We start from the raw sequence: 6000 nt of genomic DNA on the forward strand, positions 1-6000 counted from the left end.
TCAAGTGATCGCCAATAATAGTTTTATTTGTACATTAAAACTCAACCAACATAGATTAATAGGTTTAGGGTTAATCCTATTGATTGCATGTTAATCAGAAAGCGCACATGAATACGATCAGAATAAAGTAGATCAGAGGCCTATTATTAGGGCAGGTTCAATCTCTTTTAGGTTGGATTTGTACCTTCATCCCCGAACCCTATTTGGTTCAAGACCTTATGGAGTTGACGATCTCCTGGATCGTTAAGGGGTGTAACCTTCACCTCGTGAACGGTTTACAAGTTCCTAAAAAACTTTTTGACGACTCTTTTGCTCTATCTTCTTTCCCTTTGAACGCCACCGTATTTTAGTGTATGATAACAGTGAGGTTCAAGCTAGGGGATTAATGCTTGAAATATTCCCTATAGTTTTTTGGCGACTCTACTGGGGAGGATTTCTATTTTAATTCCTGAATTTGTTTCGGCAATGATTTTGAATGAGTGGATGAGACTCGAAACGTTCTAAGTATTTCATGTGCGTAATTTTGATTAACATTATTATCATATGCATAAAAAGATCTCATTGGAAAGACCATCCGTAATGAGTTAAAACATAGGATTTTACATGTAGGAAATTTGAGAAATATCTTTCACAACTAGGACCGAAATAACACTGCGCGAAACTGGAAAATTTTATCGAGCATAGAAAGCTGCGGCTGAGGCATGTAGGAATTAGCGTCAACGAACAGAAGCTGGCGCCAGACATTTAGCCGTAGCGCTAGACGACAGCCATGTCGCCAGGCGCTACAGCTAAATCCTGGTGCCAACCTCTGTTTGCCGGCGCCAAATTCTTCAAATACCGAGCCAGGAATATGCGCTCTAATTTCAACCAGTTTTTTCGTATTGTTTGCTCGATCCTACTTCCTGATTGAGTTTTTCTCACTTTTCTGAAACCCATATGTGTTCTACATATGGACATAACCCTCTGGGAATTCATGCTCCATCTACCTGATTGAACGCTCTGAGCAACAAAGGGTACATCCGAGAATGTTGAATTCACCAAACCATGGAAGCGAGTTTTTCTAAAACTCGCGGTTTCCTATCCACTCTTGCTAACCCTTCACGCTTAGGCTTTCGCGCGGTGCATCCGGACAATTAACCATGGACCCTCTATTGACTAAACCATATCCCGAACTTTAGAGAGCTAGAGCCATGGTTAGGTTGCAAACTCATTGCATCAAATTGTGCCTACTTGACTAATTGTGCATTATTTGTTGTGCATATACTATGATTTCTTAACCGTTTGTTTGACTTGTGTTGAGATTTAATAAATTAATGACTTAAAGAACTTTGCCTAATTAATTAATTGATTAATTAATTTGAGTAAATAAAGTCTAATATTTTAATCAGAATTGACCTAGTACGACTTTAGGCATGCCCCTGTTGATTAATAACACCAAAAACAGTCTCAGATTGAAACTCCAGCATTGCCGCCAAAAGATGAGCTGTAGCGCCTCTTTGTGGGGTGTGGCGCTTGGCGACAGCTCTGTCGTCTGGCGCTACACTACACAGTGCGACGCCAGTCCTGTCGTTTTGCCGACAGTTCGGATTATTGGCCGAGTCATCACCTAGTGTCTAATTAACCAGTTTGTTAATTAATTCGGTTAATTTTCGCTGTCAATAGTACTTGGTTGAGTCATTATTCGAGTTTAGGCACTAAGTCCCATGGTCTTACACAAGAGTCCAAACATGTCACTTACACTCAACGCACACACCAATACACATACTTTGACCATGTCTAAGAGAGTCTTGTATGCGCGTTTTTTCTGTCATTTTTTTAGGGGGGTAAGTCGGATATTAATCCTCCATTTTTTCTAAAAAAAAAATATATTATACTTAGCTCTTAACAATATACACATTATTTTTGCTTATTTTTTGCCAAAAGTATGCACCCATTTTTTTTTTTTTAATTTTTTCCTCTTTAAAAAACCGTAAAGTCAAGTCGATTCGAGTCAAGTAATTAAAACGCAAAATGGTTTAAATTACATCGCGTGGTCAAGAAAGGAAGGACGGTTAATCAAAGACAACCTTTTCGTACAAGTCCAACTTTCGACAAACCCATAGCTCGTAAGAGGAAAGCTAGGACAATAATGGCAACACAAGAAGAAGTCAATGAGCTTAGGAACCAACTGGTTACCGTGACTGAGGCACTGAAGCTCCTCACACTTAAGATCGATGATCCCGCGAAACAACAACAGATGGACCTCATGCAAGGGAGTCTAAGCAAGCTGAAGGAGTTATGTCTTCGTCGTGTGCAATTACTAGATTTATAATTGGATTAAATTATGGAGATAATTAAGTCCGGACATTTGGGTCGTTGTTTTTCCATAGCTAGAGGTACTTACGATCTTTGGACTAGTAAAATAGGCCAAAGCCCAATTGGACGGATCCTATAAGGTCACACAAAGGGGCTAGATCGAGCATTAGAGGACGAGGCCCATCTTGGGCCTCATCACTCTAGGTGGCCGGCCATGTAGGGGAATTAAGAGGCTTTTGGGCTTTGTGCACTAGTCTAATTATAATGAGATTATAAATAGACTAGGTGCCTAGGTTTGCAAGTAAGTAGTTTACTGATCTTTTGATCAAACCCGAATTAGCAAACACGAAACCCAACCCCTCTCATATTCCTCTCTCTCACGGCTCTCTCCTCCTCCCCGATGCACGGTGGTGTCTCATGGTGGTGGTGGTTCGTGCGGTGGTTGGTTGTCCGAAAAGGTGGTGATCGCGGTTTTCCTCAATCACTCGACCAATATAGTATTGGTGGACGGCTCGTTCGAATCTCGTGGACTAAGTAGAGGAGCAACACTTGGGGCTCTATTCTCTCCCTAATTTGCCTGTCGAATAGCTTCGTGGAATTCACGCTTCAAAGGTATGATTATGTGTCTTGTGTGTTATGCATGTGATTCTTGGGATTAGGTACTTTATTGAATATGATTCATGTTATTTTCACTGCGTAGTACCTATAAACTCTTATAGTGGTATCAGTTAGCCTCTTGCATGAACGCGCTAGATCATAATAATACGATTATTTGATGTCCACGTTAATTTTATAATCAATTAAGAGGGAAAAATTAATTTAATTATAGTTCGATTATTATATTTAATGTGATTAAACTTTTGGAATCGATTAAATGTGATTTAATTATGCTCAAAATAGCCATGAAGAGACCGAATTTTAGCCCTAACATGTTCGAAATTTTCGAACCTCCTCACCCTAAATTTCGAATTTTTCGAAAATCCTAGCCCTAAAATATGATTTTTGTGCTTGATTTTGATTTAATTCGATTTATTTTATGATTCATAATTTTAATCGGATTGATTTATGCATAAAAGTGTTTTTTGTATGATCATCAATTTAATTTTAAAAGTTAGAATTAAATTGGGATTAATTTTATGAAGAACCCTAATTTTAAAGTTGAATATGATTTAATTTTAATCTTATGGACTGATTTAATTTAATTAGGATAAATGTTATTTTAATTAAATTAAAAACACAAAAAAAAAATTTATTTTGGTCGGCAACCGCGGCTGGGTGGCGCAGCCACGGCGGCTGCCGACCAGGTGGTCAGTCCAGAGGGAGGGAGGGGAGCGTGGCGGTCCTAGGTGGCTGTGGGCAGCAGCGTGCAACCGTTGCACGACTGCTGCCGCGGCTGCCAGCGCCGGGGTGCTGCTGCCTTGCGCGGCAGTGGCGGCAGCCAGCCACCGTGGCTAGCCTTGGCTGGCCACGCACGGTGGCCTGCAGCCCCGACAGTAGTAGCTGCCACGCTGCTGCCCTTTGCGGCAGTGGCTGCTGTCACGACAGCCAGCCACCGTGGCTAGCTTCGGCTAGCCAACCACGGTGGCCGGCGTTGGTGGTTGCGGAAATTTCAAAAAAAAAAAAATTCTATTTTGAAAAATTTATTTCAGGATAATTATGAATTATTTTGGGATAAAATCAGTTTATTTTGGATAAGTTAAAATATTTTGAAAATATGATCTTTTATTTTTAAAAGATAAAATTGGTTTTATTTGGATAAGATCTTTTATTTTAGGATAAAATCAAATATTCAAAAGTTGTTATATTTGATATTATCCATATTTAAGTTGTTAAATTGGTAATTATCCTAAATTAAAGTGGTTAGTTATGGATAAGATTGACTAGGATATTCTGAGTATATTCCAAAAGGATAATAATTGATTTAAACAATGTGATTATCCCATAATTAGATTAGGATGTAATTGATTTTAAAATTATTTGATTGGCTAATAATTAGGATAGAATCCCCTAAATTAGTTAGGATAATCATGGAAGATTAAATATGATTTATCTTTCTAGATTAAAATATGATTTGATTCTATCTCATGACTAAATTAAATATATGATATTTTATGAACCGTCATGAATAATATATGATATTATCTAATTATGATTAATATATAAGATATTTTAGGAAATGCGTTGACTTTATTATGAACATTCGATGTTGTAGTTTAGACAAGCATGTTGAGTGATTTATTATATGGCACTTTTATAATATATGATATTATGTTGCTATATATAGACTAGTATGGCCCATAGATTCTTAAATACGATCTGCGCATCGTGATGTATTTTTGTAATCTAAATACGGTCTGCGTAGCGTTAAGTATTTTATAACTTTTATTTAATGTAAATAGAATAGTTATTTAAATGGTATTAGCCCAAAAATAAGCCCATGAAGTGAAGGCCCAAAGGAGCAAGGTGGATGAAGATCCATGATGATTCAAGTGCGAGCATTTTTCATTTCTAGTTTTCTTAGGACTAAGGGGCCATACTACGTCATGTTTATTTTATTGCATTAGTTGATTATGCATGTTTAGGTTTATTTATGTTGATTGATGATGCACTAGAGTTCACTAAATAATCACAACATAATAAATCTAGATCCCAGTAATATTGAGGCAACTTTTCCAATTAAAAACCCGACGAAACCTTCGATCGTTTATGATAGGTCGGCCCTCAGCAGAGCATCATAATATATCTTGGGGAAGTGGGGGTAGGACCCATTCTACAATTTTAATTGGTTATACTCAACAAGGTTACCTAAAGCGTTTAGAACCTTGAAGCTAAGGGTAATAATTAAACATGTGATGGTTAATTATTCAACCAAGAGTTACAAGAGTTGTAATCAGTAAAGAGTTTACTCACCTTTGAAAATGTAATGGTTGATGGCAGGGCCTCACTCTGGTCAATTATTGCACAAATAAAGGATCTTGGAATCACTTAAAATTCAATAGGGATCATTTAATCATTGAGTAAAGTGTTTTAAAGTTACCAAATGAATGCGTTTTATGGTACTTTAATTTTATTAAACATAATAATTAAACTTTGCCTTATTTTGACTTAGATGGGTAGCCGTAATAACAATGACAGCAACGTTTACAATTTCCGACCATTCCTTGAGAAGGATAGGTTAACAGGGGAAAACTTTTCCAACTGGGAAAGAATGCTAAGGCTTGTTATGAAATCTGAAGGTAAGGAGGATGTCATTGATACCCCATTGCCAGGACCTCTGCCAGAAAATCCAACTGCGGCAGAGATTAAGAAGCACAAGGAAGCTCATGATAGAGCTATGCCTATCACTTTCTTAATGATTGCAACCATGGAACCTAGTCTTCAAAAGCGTTTTGAGGACCAGGATGCCTATTCAATCATGGAAGAACTCAAAGCATTGTTTAAGAAACAAGCTAGAGTTGAAAGGTATGAGCTTCATCGTGAGATTCTGGATTGTAGAATGGAGAAGGGTGCCACAGTTCATGATCATGTTTTCAAAATGATCGACCTAATTCAAAGTATGGAGAAACTGGGGTACCCATATAGTGATGATTTGACAACAGACATCATTCTCCACTCACTTCCAGAAAGTTTCAACCAGTTTATCATGAACTTTAACATGACTGCCAATGCAAAGACTATGAATCAATTGCATGCAATGCTGGTTAG

The sequence above is a fragment of the Chenopodium album genome, chromosome 3 (genome assembly GCF_948465745.1).
Source record: "Chenopodium album chromosome 3, dcCheAlbu1.1, whole genome shotgun sequence".
NCBI lineage: Eukaryota > Viridiplantae > Streptophyta > Magnoliopsida > Caryophyllales > Amaranthaceae > Chenopodium > Chenopodium album.